The sequence below is a fragment of the Pleurodeles waltl genome, chromosome 2_2, assembly GCF_031143425.1.
Source record: "Pleurodeles waltl isolate 20211129_DDA chromosome 2_2, aPleWal1.hap1.20221129, whole genome shotgun sequence".
Lineage (NCBI taxonomy): Eukaryota > Metazoa > Chordata > Amphibia > Caudata > Salamandridae > Pleurodeles > Pleurodeles waltl.
Window position 1 is genome coordinate 1,021,863,630 of NC_090439.1, and position 14,932 is coordinate 1,021,878,561.

Sequence of the window (14,932 nt, forward strand, 5' to 3'; positions counted from 1 at the left end):
ATAGTACAGGGGAAAAGGAAATTCTTTATCCGTAAGGACCGTCATACTCATTGGCCCATGTTCCCACCCTTGCCCTGACGCACATACACTCACTGTCCGCTCATGCAGGCCTCAGTCCCCCCCCATGTTTCTTCCATCCACACCACTCCAAACAGGCATTGCCCATGCAGCATGTTCACAGTGTACTCACCTGTTTGTCTGGAGGACCGTACAGTTGTGTGTACTGGGGGAGGACCCCATCCACTAGTTTCTCCAACTTCTCCAAAGTGAAGGCAGTGGCCCTTTCCCCAGACACATGAGCCATCGTCGCTTCCAGACTGAGGTCACAGCAGCACTTGCAGTGTAGGTCCTCTCCTGTTGAAGGTCAGGTATCAAGTGAGTGAACAGACAGAAAATGGCAGTCACGTCCGTGGTAGTGCGTTCTGTCACCGCCGGCGTACATCGCCATTGGCTCCTGGGACCCATAGGGTCCAATGTTAACCAATGCAGGATTGCGCCGCAGTCTTCGTCCGCCTACCGTGACGGTGTAGAACGCCAGCGCAGTTACCTCATATCCCCTAGTCCCACCTTACAGGTCAGGCAGCCACCATTTCAAGGGGCCACATGGCATTAATAATAACTGTGTAACACCACCTATCTAGGCCTTGCATACACACAGTAACAGGCACATTGCGGATTAATAAATGTGTGCAAATTAAATTTTGTGATACCTCAGTGTTGGCTGACTCTCTGCTCGCTGTTCTCCTCCATAGGGCACGTCTGCTGGGGCTGGTGGTGAGATGGCAGCATCCTCCGGTGTACAGACCGCTGGTGGACCTGTCGACAATGGAAGAGAGACACGTAATAGTCACCTACATACTTGATCGTGCAACAATCCATGAACTGTGTGCCCAGTTGGAGCCAGACATGATGTCAGCTGTAGGAAAGTACCATCTTACCTGGCATGTTACCCCCATATTTCACTGTATATATGTTGTTTTAGTCTATGTGTCACTGGGACCCTGCCAGGCAGGGCCCCAGAGCTCATAAGTATGAGCTCTGTATGTGTTTCCTGTGTGATGCCTAACTGTCTCACTGAGGCTCTGCTAACCAGAACCTCAGTGGTTATGCTCTCTCTGCTTTCCAAATTTGTCACTAACAGGCTAATGACTAAATTTACCTATTCACATTGGCATACTGGTACACCCATATAATTCCCTAGTATATGGTACTGAGGTACCCAGGGTATTGGGGTTCCAGGAGATCCCTATGGGCTGCAGCATTTCTTTTGCCACCCATAGGGAGCTCTGACAATTCTTACACAGGCCTGCCAGTGCAGCCTGAGTGAAATAACGTCCACGTTATTTCACAGCCATTTACCACTGCACGTAAGTAACTTATAAGTCACCAATATGTCTAACCTTCACCTAGTGAAGGTTGGGTGCAAAGTTACTTAGTGTGTGGGAACCCTGGCACTAGCCAAGGTGTCCCCACATTGTTCAGGGCAAATTCCCCGGACTTTGTAAGTGCGGGGACACCATAACACGCGTGCACTGTACATAGGTCACTACCTATGTACAGCGTCCCAATGGTAACTCCGAACATCAGTCAAAACGGGGAGCACCCTGTCTTCCATTCCAGCATTTGTAACCCCAAGGCATCATGGTAAATGTAGTCATTAGCACGAATTTGAATAGAGTTTTGAACGTTTTTCACCATAAGTTGGTGCGGCAAGTGCCGTATCTTCGGACACGTGTTTCTGGCTATTTGGCCGTCATCAGCGAAGAGCAACGTGTAGCTGGCGGGGTTGCTTGAAATGCCGCCTTGAAAGTATTCACAGGTTTAAGTACCACTCAAGAAGGCGCACAGGTGCTTCACCCGAGCTCGTCAGCTCAGAGGCTCACGGGAGCCTGAATTACAACAGTCAAAACGGGGAGCACCCTGTCTTCAATTCCAGCATTTGTAACCCCAAGGCATCATGGTAAATGCAGTCATTAGCACAAATTTGAATAGAGTTTTGAAAGTTTTTCAACATAAGTTGGTGCGGCAAGTGCTGTATCTTCGGACACGTGTTTCTGGCTATTTGGCCGTCATCAGCGAAGAGCAATGTGTAGCTGGCGGGGTTGCTTGAAATGCCGCCTTGAAAGTATTCACAGGTTTAAGTACCACTCAAGAAGGCACACAGGTGCTTCACCCGAGCTCGTCAGCTCAGAGGCTCACGGGAGCCTGAATTACAACAGTCAAAACGGGGAGCACCCTATCTTCCATTCCAGCATTTGTAACCCCAAGGCATCATGGTAAATGCAGTCATTAGCACGAATTTGAATAGAGTTTTGAAAATTGTTCACCATAAGTTGGTGCGGCAAGTGCCGTATCTTCGAACACGTGTTTCTGGCTATTTGCCCGTCATCAGCGAAGAGCAACGTGTAGCTGGCGGGGTTGCTTGAAATGCCGCCTTGAAAGTATTCACAGGTTTAAGTACCACTCAAGAAGGCGCACAGGTGCTTCACCCGAGCTCGTCAGCTCAGAGGCTCACGGGAGCCTGAATTACAACAGTCAAAACGGGGAGCACCCTGTCTTCCATTCCAGCATTTGTAACCCCAAGGCATCATGGTAAATGCAGTCATTAGCACGAATTTGAATAGAGTTTTGAAAGTTTTTCACCATAAGTTGGTGCAGCAAGTGCCGTATCTTCGGACACGTGTTTCTGGCTATTTGGCCTTCATCAGCAAAGAGCAACGTGTAGCTGGCGGGGTTGCTTGAAATGCCGCCTTGAAAGTATTCACAGGTTTAAGTACCACTCAAGAAGGCGCACAGGTGCTTCACCCAAGCTCGTCAGCTCAGAGGCTCACAGGAGCCTGAATTACAACAGTCAAAACGGAGAGCACCCTGTCTTCCATTCCAGCATTTGTAACCCCAAGGCATCATGGTAAATGCAGTCATTAGCACGAATTTGAATAGAGTTTTGAAAGTTTTTTACCATAAGTTGGTGCGGCAAGTGCTGTATCTTCGGACACGTGTTTCTGGCTATTTGGCCGTCATCAGCGAAGAGCAACGTGTAGCTGGCGGGGTTGCTTGAAATGCCGCCTTGAAAGTATTCACAGGTTTAAGTACCACTCAAGAAGGCGCAGAGGTGCTTCACCCGAGCTCGTCAGCTCAGGGGCTCACGGGAGCCTGAATTACAACAGTCAAAATGGGGAGCACCCTGTCTTCCATTCCAGCATTTGTAACCCCAAGGCATCATGGTAAATGCAGTCATTAGCACGAATTTGAATAGAGTTTTGAAAGTTTTTCACCATAAGTTGGTGCAGCAAGTGCCATATCTTCGGACACGTGTTTCTGGCTATTTGGCCGTCATCAGCGAAGAGCAACGTGTAGCTGGCGTGGTTGCTTGAAATGCCGCCTTGAAAGTATTCACAGGTTTAAGTACCACTCAAGAAGGCGCACAGGTGCTTCACCCGAGCTCGTCAGCTCAGAGGCTCACGGGAGCCTGAATTACAACAGTCAAAACGGGGAGCACCCTGTCTTCAATTCCAGCATTTGTAACCCCAAGGCATCATGGTAAATGCAGTCATTAGCACAAATTTGAATAGAGTTTTGAAAGTTTTACACCATAAGTTGGTGCGGCAAGTGCCGTATCTTCGGACACGTGTTTCTGGCTATTTGGCCGTCATCAGCGAAGAGCAACGTGTAGCTGGCGGGGTTGCTTGAAATGCCGCCTTGAAAGTATTCACAGGTTTAAGTACCACTCAAGAAGGCGCACAGGTGCTTCACCCGAGCTCGTCAGCTCAGAGGCTCACGGGAGCCTGAATTACAACAGTCAAAACGGGGAGCACCCTGTCTTCCATTCCAGCATTTGTAACCCCAAGGCATCATGGTAAATGCAGTCATTAGCACGAATTTGAATAGAGTTTTGAAAGTTTTTTACCATAAGTTGGTGCGGCAAGTGCCGTATCTTCGGACACGTGTTTCTGGCTATTTGGCCGTCATCAGCGAAGAGCAACGTGTAGCTGGCGGGGTTGCTTGAAATGCCGCCTTGAAAGTATTCACAGGTTTAAGTACCACTCAAGAAGGCGCAGAGGTGCTTCACCCGAGCTCGTCAGCTCAGGGGCTCACGGGAGCCTGAATTACAACAGTCAAAATGGGGAGCACCCTGTCTTCCATTCCAGCATTTGTAACCCCAAGGCATCATGGTAAATGCAGTCATTAGCACGAATTTGAATAGAGTTTTGAAAGTTTTTCACCATAAGTTGGTGCGGCAAGTGCCATATCTTCGGACACGTGTTTCTGGCTATTTGGCCGTCATCAGCGAAGAGCAACGTGTAGCTGGCGGGGTTGCTTGAAATGGCGCCTTGAAAGTATTCACAGGTTTAAGTACCACTCAAGAAGGCGCACAGGTGCTTCACCCGAGCTCGTCAGCTCAGAGGCTCACGGGAGCCTGAATTACAACAGTCAAAACGGGGAGCACCCTGTCTTCAATTCCAGCATTTGTAACCCCAAGGCATCAGGGTAAATGCAGTCATTAGCACAAATTTGAATAGAGTTTTGAAAGTTTTTCACCATAAGTTGGTGCGGCAAGTGCCGTATCTTCGGACACGTGTTTCTGGCTATTTGGCCGTCATCAGCGAAGAGCAACGTGTAGCTGGAGGGGTTGCTTGAAATGGCGCCTTGAAAGTATTCACAGGTTTAAGTACCACTCAAGAAGGCGCACAGGTGCTTCACCCGAGCTCGTCAGCTCAGAGGCTCACGGGAGCCTGAATTACAACAGTCAAAACGGGGAGCACCCTGTCTTCAATTCCAGCATTTGTAACCCCAAGGCATCATGGTAAATGCAGTCATTAGCACAAATTTGAATAGAGTTTTGAAAGTTTTTCACCATAAGTTGGTGCGGCAAGTGCTGTATCTTTGGACACGTGTTTCTGGCTATTTGGCCGTCATCAGCGAAGAGCAATGTGTAGCTGGCGGGGTTGCTTGAAATGCCGCCTTGAAAGTATTCACAGGTTTAAGTACCACTCAAGAAGGCACACAGGTGCTTCACCCGAGCTCGTCAGCTCAGAGGCTCACGGGAGCCTGAATTACAACAGTCAAAACGGGGAGCACCCTGTCTTCCATTCCAGCATTTGTAACCCCAAGGCATCATGGTAAATGCAGTCATTAGCATGAATTTGAATAGAGTTTTTAAAATTGTTCACCATAAGTTGGTGCGGCAAGTGCCGTATCTTCGAACACGTGTTTCTGGCTATTTGGCCGTCATCAGCGAAGAGCAACGTGTAGCTGGCGGGGTTCCTTGAAATGCCGCCTTGAAAGTATTCACAGGTTTAAGTACCACTCAAGAAGGCGCACAGGTGCTTCACCCGAGCTCGTCAGCTCAGAGGCTCACGGGAGCCTGAATTACAACAGTCAAAACGGGGAGCACCCTGTCTTCCATTCCAGCATTTGTAACCCCAAGGCATCATGGTAAATGCAGTCATTAGCACAAATTTGAATAGAGTTTTGAAAGTTTTTCACCATAAGTTGGTGCGACAAGTGCCGTATCTTCGGACACGTATTTCTGGCTATTTGGCCGTCATCAGCGAAGAGCAACGTGTAGCTGGGGGGGTTGCTTGAAATGCCGCCTTGAAAGTATTCACAGGTTTAAGTACCACTCAAGAAGGCGCACAGGTGCTTCACCCGAGCTCGTCAGCTCAGAGGCTCACGGGAGCCTGAATTACAACAGTCAAAACGGGGAGCACCCTGTCTTCCATTCCAGCATTTGTAACCCCAAGGCATCATGGTAAATGCAGTCATTAGCACAAATTTGAATAGAGTTTTGAAAGTTTTTCACCATAAGTTGGTGCAGCAAGTGCCGTATCTTCGGACACGTGTTTCTGGCTATTTGGCCTTCATCAGCAAAGAGCAACATGTAGCTGGCGGGGTTGCTTGAAATGCCGCCTTGAAAGTATTCACAGGTTTAATACCACTCAAGAAGGCGCACAGGTGCTTCACCCGAGCTCGTCAGCTCAGAGGCTCACGGGAGCCTGAATTACAACAGTCAAAACGGAGAGCACCCTGTCTTCCATTCCAGCATTTGTAACCCCAAGGCATCATGGTAAATGCAGTCATTAGCACGAATTTGAATAGAGTTTTGAAAGTTTTTTACCATAAGTTGGTGCGACAAGTGGCGTATCTTCGGACACGTGTTTCTGGCTATTTGGCCGTCATCAGCGAAGAGCAACGTGTAGCTGGCGGGGTTGCTTGAAATGCCGCCTTGAAAGTATTCACAGGTTTAAGTACCACTCAAGAAGGCGCAGAGGTGCTTCACCCGAGCTCGTCAGCTCAGGGGCTCACGGGAGCCTGAATTACAACAGTCAAAATGGGGAGCACCCTGTCTTCCATTCCAGCATTTGTAACCCCAAGGCATCATGGTAAATGCAGTCATTAGCACAAATTTGAATAGAGTTTTGAAAGTTTTTCACCATAAGTTGGTGCGGCAAGTGCCATATCTTCGGACACGTGTTTCTGGCTATTTGGCCGTCATCAGCGAAGAGCAACGTGTAGCTGGCGGGGTTGCTTGAAATGCCGCCTTGAAAGTATTCACAGGTTTAAGTACCACTCAAGAAGGCGCACAGGTGCTTCACCCGAGCTCGTCAGCTCAGATGCTCACTGGAGCCTGAATTACAACAGTCAAAACGGGGAGCACCCTGTCTTCCATTCCAGCATTTGTAACCCCAAGGCATCATGGTAAATGCAGTCATTAGCACGAATTTGAATAGAGTTTTGAAAGTTTTTTACCATAAGTTGGTGCGGCAAGTGCCGTATCTTCGGACACGTGTTTCTGGCTATTTGGCCGTCATCAGCGAAGAGCAACGTGTAGCTGGCGGGGTTGCTTGAAATGCCGCCTTGAAAGTATTCACAGGTTTAAGTACCACTCAAGAAGGCGCAGAGGTGCTTCACCCGAGCTCGTCAGCTCAGGGGCTCACGGGAGCCTGAATTACAACAGTCAAAATGGGGAGCACCCTGTCTTCCATTCCAGCATTTGTAACCCCAAGGCATCATGGTAAATGCAGTCATTAGCACGAATTTGAATAGAGTTTTGAAAGTTTTTCACCATAAGTTGGTGCGGCAAGTGCCATATCTTCGGACACGTGTTTCTGGCTATTTCGCCGTCATCAGCGAAGAGCAACGTGTAGCTGGTGGGGTTGCTTGAAATGGCGCCTTGAAAGTATTCACAGGTTTAAGTACCACTCAAGAAGGCGCACAGGTGCTTCACCCGAGCTCGTCAGCTCAGAGGCTCACGGGAGCCTGAATTACAACAGTCAAAACGGGGAGCACCCTGTCTTCAATTCCAGCATTTGTAACCCCAAGGCATCAGGGTAAATGCAGTCATTAGCACAAATTTGAATAGAGTTTTGAAAGTTTTTCACCATAAGTTGGTGCGGCAAGTGCCGTATCTTCGGACACGTGTTTCTGGCTATTTGGCCGTCATCAGCGAAGAGCAACGTGTAGCTGGCGGGGTTGCTTGAAATGCCGCCTTGAAAGTATTCACAGGTTTAAGTACCACTCAAGAAGGCGCACAGGTGCTTCACCCGAGCTCGTCAGCTCAGAGGCTCACGGGAGCCTGAATTACAACAGTCAAAACGGGGAGCACCCTGTCTTCAATTCCAGCATTTGTAACCCCAAGGCATCATGGTAAATGCAGTCATTAGCACAAATTTGAATAGAGTTTTGAAAGTTTTTCACCATAAGTTGGTGCGGCAAGTGCTGTATCTTTGGACACGTGTTTCTGGCTATTTGGCCGTCATCAGCGAAGAGCAATGTGTAGCTGGCGGGGTTGCTTGAAATGCCGCCTTGAAAGTATTCACAGGTTTAAGTACCACTCAAGAAGGCACACAGGTGCTTCACCCGAGCTCGTCAGCTCAGAGGCTCACGGGAGCCTGAATTACAACAGTCAAAACGGGGAGCACCCTGTCTTCCATTCCAGCATTTGTAACCCCAAGGCATCATGGTAAATGCAGTCATTAGCATGAATTTGAATAGAGTTTTGAAAATTGTTCACCATAAGTTGGTGCGGCAAGTGCCGTATCTTCGAACACGTGTTTCTGGCTATTTGGCCGTCATCAGCGAAGAGCAACGTGTAGCTGGCGGGGTTGCTTGAAATGCCGCCTTGAAAGTATTCACAGGTTTAAGTACCACTCAAGAAGGCGCACAGGTGCTTCACCCGAGCTCGTCAGCTCAGAGGCTCACGGGAGCCTGAATTACAACAGTCAAAACGGGGAGCACCCTGTCTTCCATTCCAGCATTTGTAACCCCAAGGCATCATGGTAAATGCAGTCATTAGCACAAATTTGAATAGAGTTTTGAAAGTTTTTCACCATAAGTTGGTGCAGCAAGTGCTGTATCTTCGGACACGTGTTTCTGGCTATTTGGCCTTCATCAGCAAAGAGCAACATGTAGCTGGCGGGGTTGCTTGAAATGCCGCCTTGAAAGTATTCACAGGTTTAATACCACTCAAGAAGGCGCACAGGTGCTTCACCCGAGCTCGTCAGCTCAGAGGCTCACGGGAGCCTGAATTACAACAGTCAAAACGGAGAGCACCCTGTCTTCCATTCCAGCATTTGTAACCCCAAGGCATCATGGTAAATGCAGTCATTAGCACGAATTTGAATAGAGTTTTGAAAGTTTTTTACCATAAGTTGGTGCGGCAAGTGCCGTATCTTCGGACACGTGTTTCTGGCTATTTGGCCGTCATCAGCGAAGAGCAACGTGTAGCTGGCGGGGTTGCTTGAAATGCCGCCTTGAAAGTATTCACAGGTTTAAGTACCACTCAAGAAGGCGCAGAGGTGCTTCACCCGAGCTCGTCAGCTCAGGGGCTCACGGGAGCCTGAATTACAACAGTCAAAATGGGGAGCACCCTGTCTTCCATTCCAGCATTTGTACCCCAAGGCATCATGGTAAATGCAGTCATTAGCACGAATTTGAATAGAGTTTTGAAAGTTTTTCACCATAAGTTGGTGCGGCAAGTGCCATATCTTCGGACACGTGTTTCTGGCTATTTGGCCGTCATCAGCGAAGAGCAACGTGTAGCTGGCGGGGTTGCTTGAAATGCCGCCTTGAAAGTATTCACAGGTTTAAGTACCACTCAAGAAGGCGCACAGGTGCTTCACCCGAGCTCGTCAGCTCAGAGGCTCACGGGAGCCTGAATTACAACAGTCAAAACGGAGAGCACCCTGTCTTCCATTCCAGCATTTGTAACCCCAAGGCATCATGGTAAATGCAGTCATTAGCACGAATTTGAATAGAGTTTTGAAAGTTTTTTACCATAAGTTGGTGCGGCAAGTGCCGTATCTTCGGACACGTGTTTCTGGCTATTTGGCCGTCATCAGCGAAGAGCAACGTGTAGCTGGCGGGGTTGCTTGAAATGCCGCCTTGAAAGTATTCACAGGTTTAAGTACCACTCAAGAAGGCGCAGAGGTGCTTCACCCGAGCTCGTCAGCTCAGGGGCTCACGGGAGCCTGAATTACAACAGTCAAAATGGGGAGCACCCTGTCTTCCATTCCAACATTTGTAACCCCAAGGCATCATGGTAAATGCAGTCATTAGCACGAATTTGAATAGAGTTTTGAAAGTTTTTCACCATAAGTTGGTGCGGCAAGTGCCATATCTTCGGACACGTGTTTCTGGCTATTTGGCCGTCATCAGCGAAGAGCAACGTGTAGCTGGCGGGGTTGCTTGAAATGCCGCCTTGAAAGTATTCACAGGTTTAAGTACCACTCAAGAAGGCGCACAGGTGCTTCACCCGAGCTCGTCAGCTCAGATGCTCACTGGAGCCTGAATTACAACAGTCAAAACGGGGAGCACCCTGTCTTCCATTCCAGCATTTGTAACCCCAAGGCATCATGGTAAATGCAGTCATTAGCACGAATTTGAATAGAGTTTTGAAAGTTTTTTACCATAAGTTGGTGCGGCAAGTGCCGTATCTTCGGACACGTGTTTCTGGCTATTTGGCCGTCATCAGCGAAGAGCAACGTGTAGCTGGCGGGGTTGCTTGAAATGCCGCCTTGAAAGTATTCACAGGTTTAAGTACCACTCAAGAAGGCGCAGAGGTGCTTCACCCGAGCTCGTCAGCTCAGGGGCTCACGGGAGCCTGAATTACAACAGTCAAAATGGGGAGCACCCTGTCTTCCATTCCAGCATTTGTAACCCCAAGGCATCATGGTAAATGCAGTCATTAGCACGAATTTGAATAGAGTTTTGAAAGTTTTTCACCATAAGTTGGTGCGGCAAGTGCCATATCTTCGGACACGTGTTTCTGGCTATTTCGCCGTCATCAGCGAAGAGCAACGTGTAGCTGGTGGGGTTGCTTGAAATGGCGCCTTGAAAGTATTCACAGGTTTAAGTACCACTCAAGAAGGCGCACAGGTGCTTCACCCGAGCTCGTCAGCTCAGAGGCTCACGGGAGCCTGAATTACAACAGTCAAAACGGGGAGCACCCTGTCTTCAATTCCAGCATTTGTAACCCCAAGGCATCAGGGTAAATGCAGTCATTAGCACAAATTTGAATAGAGTTTTGAAAGTTTTTCACCATAAGTTGGTGCGGCAAGTGCCGTATCTTCGGACACGTGTTTCTGGCTATTTGGCCGTCATCAGCGAAGAGCAACGTGTAGCTGGCGGGGTTGCTTGAAATGCCGCCTTGAAAGTATTCACAGGTTTAAGTACCACTCAAGAAGGCGCACAGGTGCTTCACCCGAGCTCGTCAGCTCAGAGGCTCACGGGAGCCTGAATTACAACAGTCAAAACGGGGAGCACCCTGTCTTCAATTCCAGCATTTGTAACCCCAAGGCATCATGGTAAATGCAGTCATTAGCACAAATTTGAATAGAGTTTTGAAAGTTTTTCACCATAAGTTGGTGCGGCAAGTGCTGTATCTTTGGACACGTGTTTCTGGCTATTTGGCCGTCATCAGCGAAGAGCAATGTGTAGCTGGCGGGGTTGCTTGAAATGCCGCCTTGAAAGTATTCACAGGTTTAAGTACCACTCAAGAAGGCACACAGGTGCTTCACCCGAGCTCGTCAGCTCAGAGGCTCACGGGAGCCTGAATTACAACAGTCAAAACGGGGAGCACCCTGTCTTCCATTCCAGCATTTGTAACCCCAAGGCATCATGGTAAATGCAGTCATTAGCATGAATTTGAATAGAGTTTTGAAAATTGTTCACCATAAGTTGGTGCGGCAAGTGCCGTATCTTCGAACACGTGTTTCTGGCTATTTGGCCGTCATCAGCGAAGAGCAACGTGTAGCTGGCGGGGTTGCTTGAAATGCCGCCTTGAAAGTATTCACAGGTTTAAGTACCACTCAAGAAGGCGCACAGGTGCTTCACCCGAGCTCGTCAGCTCAGAGGCTCACGGGAGCCTGAATTACAACAGTCAAAACGGGGAGCACCCTGTCTTCCATTCCAGCATTTGTAACCCCAAGGCATCATGGTAAATGCAGTCATTAGCACAAATTTGAATAGAGTTTTGAAAGTTTTTCACCATAAGTTGGTGCAGCAAGTGCTGTATCTTCGGACACGTGTTTCTGGCTATTTGGCCTTCATCAGCAAAGAGCAACATGTAGCTGGCGGGGTTGCTTGAAATGCCGCCTTGAAAGTATTCACAGGTTTAATACCACTCAAGAAGGCGCACAGGTGCTTCACCCGAGCTCGTCAGCTCAGAGGCTCACGGGAGCCTGAATTACAACAGTCAAAACGGAGAGCACCCTGTCTTCCATTCCAGCATTTGTAACCCCAAGGCATCATGGTAAATGCAGTCATTAGCACGAATTTGAATAGAGTTTTGAAAGTTTTTTACCATAAGTTGGTGCGGCAAGTGCCGTATCTTCGGACACGTGTTTCTGGCTATTTGGCCGTCATCAGCGAAGAGCAACGTGTAGCTGGCGGGGTTGCTTGAAATGCCGCCTTGAAAGTATTCACAGGTTTAAGTACCACTCAAGAAGGCGCAGAGGTGCTTCACCCGAGCTCGTCAGCTCAGGGGCTCACGGGAGCCTGAATTACAACAGTCAAAATGGGGAGCACCCTGTCTTCCATTCCAGCATTTGTACCCCAAGGCATCATGGTAAATGCAGTCATTAGCACGAATTTGAATAGAGTTTTGAAAGTTTTTCACCATAAGTTGGTGCGGCAAGTGCCATATCTTCGGACACGTGTTTCTGGCTATTTGGCCGTCATCAGCGAAGAGCAACGTGTAGCTGGCGGGGTTGCTTGAAATGCCGCCTTGAAAGTATTCACAGGTTTAAGTACCACTCAAGAAGGCGCACAGGTGCTTCACCCGAGCTCGTCAGCTCAGATGCTCACTGGAGCCTGAATTACAACAGTCAAAACGGGGAGCACCCTGTCTTCCATTCCAGCATTTGTAACCCCAAGGCATCATGGTAAATGCAGTCATTAGCACGAATTTGAATAGAGTTTTGAAAGTTTTTCACCATAAGTTGGTGCAGCAAGTGCCGTATCTTCGGACACGTGTTTCTGGCTATTTGGCCTTCATCAGCAAAGAGCAACGTGTAGCTGGCGGGGTTGCTTGAAATGCCGCCTTGAAAGTATTCACAGGTTTAAGTACCACTCAAGAAGGCGCACAGGTGCTTCACCCGAGCTCGTCAGCTCAGAGGCTCACGGGAGCCTGAATTACAACAGTCAAAACGGAGAGCACCCTGTCTTCCATTCCAGCATTTGTAACCCCAAGGCATCATGGTAAATGCAGTCATTAGCACGAATTTGAATAGAGTTTTGAAAGTTTTTTACCATAAGTTGGTGCGGCAAGTGCCGTATCTTCGGACACGTGTTTCTGGCTATTTGGCCGTCATCAGCGAAGAGCAACGTGTAGCTGGCGGGGTTGCTTGAAATGGCGCCTTGAAAGTATTCACAGGTTTAAGTACCACTCAAGAAGGCGCACAGGTGCTTCACCCGAGCTCGTCAGCTCAGATGCTCACGGGAGCCTGAATTACAACAGTCAAAACGGGGAGCACCCTGTCTTCCATTCCAGCATTTGTAACCCCAAGGCATCATGGTAAATGCAGTCATTAGCACGAATTTGAATAGAGTTTTGAAAGTTTTTCACCATAAGTTGGTGCAGCAAGTGCCGTATCTTCGGACATGTGTTTCTGGCTATTTGGCCTTCATCAGCGGGGTTGCTTGAAATGCCGCCTTGAAAGTATTCACAGGTTTAAGTACCACTCAAGAAGGCGCACAGGTGCTTCACCCGAGCTCGTCAGCTCAGAGGCTCACGGGAGCCTGAATTACAACAGTCAAAACGGAGAGCACCCTGTCTTCCATTCCAGCATTTGTAACCCCAAGGCATCATGGTAAATGCAGTCATTAGCACGAATTTGAATAGAGTTTTGAAAGTTTTTTACCATAAGTTGGTGCGGCAAGTGCCGTATCTTCGGACACGTGTTTCTGGCTATTTGGCCGTCATCAGCGAAGAGCAACGTGTAGCTGGCGGGGTTGCTTGAAATGGCGCCTTGAAAGTATTCACAGGTTTAAGTACCACTCAAGAAGGCGCACAGGTGCTTCACCCGAGCTCGTCAGCTCAGAGGCTCACGGGAGCCTGAATTACAACAGTCAAAACGGGGAGCACCCTGTCTTCAATTCCAGCATTTGTAACCCCAAGGCATCATGGTAAATGCAGTCATTAGCACGAATTTGAATAGAGTTTTGAAAGTTTTTCACCATAAGTTGGTGCGGCAAGTGCTGTATCTTCGGACACGTGTTTCTGGCTATTTGGCCGTCATCAGCGAAGAGCAACGTGTAGCTGGCGGGGTTGCTTGAAATGCCGCCTTGAAAGTATTCACAGGTTTAAGTACCACTCAAGAAGGCGCACAGGTGCTTCACCCGAGCTCGTCAGCTCAGGGGCTCACGGGAGCCTGAATTACAACAGTCAAAATGGGGAGCACCCTGTCTTCCATTCCAGCATTTGTAACCCCAAGGCATCATGGTAAATGCAGTCATTAGCACGAATTTGAATAGAGTTTTGAAAGTTTTTCACCATAAGTTGGTGCGGCAAGTGCCATATCTTCGGACACGTGTTTCTGGCTATTTGGCCGTCATCAGCGAAGAGCAACGTGTAGCTGGCGGGGTTGCTTGAAATGCCGCCTTGAAAGTATTCACAGGTTTAAGTACCACTCAAGAAGGCGCACAGGTGCTTCACCCGAGCTCGTCAGCTCAGAGGCTCACGGGAGCCTGAATTACAACAGTCAAAATGGGGGGCACCCTGTCTTCCATTCCAGCATTTGTAACCCCAAGGCATCATGGTAAATGCAGTCATTAGCACGAATTTGAATAGAGTTTTGAAAGTTTTTCACCATAAGTTGGTGCGGCAAGTGCCGTATCTTCGGACACGTGTTTCTGGCTATTTGGCCGTCATCAGCGAAGAGCAACGTGTAGCTGGCGGGGTTGCTTGAAATGTCGCCTTGAAAGTATTCACAGGTTTAAGTACCACTCAAGAAGGCGCACAGCACAGGTGCTTCACCCGAGCTCGTCAGCTCAGAGGCTCACGGGAGCCTGAATTACAACAGTCAAAACGGGGAGCACCCTGTCTTCCATTCCAGCATTTGTAACCCCAAGGCATCATGGTAAATGCAGTCATTAGCACGAATTTGAATAGAATTTTGAAAGTTTTTCACCATAAGTTGGTGCGGCAAGTGCCGTATCTTCGGACACGTGTTTCTGGCTATTTGGCCGTCATCAGCGAAGAGCAACGTGTAGCTGGCGGGGTTGCTTGAAATGCCGCCTTGAAAGTATTCACAGGTTTAAGTACCACTCAAGAAGGCGCACAGGTGCTTCACCCGAGCTCGTCAGCTCAGGGGCTCACGGGAGCCTGAATTACAACAGTCAAAATGGGGAGCACCCTGTCTTCCATTCCAGCATTTGTAACCCCAAGGCATCATGGTAAATGCAGTCATTAGCACGAATTTGAATAGAGTTT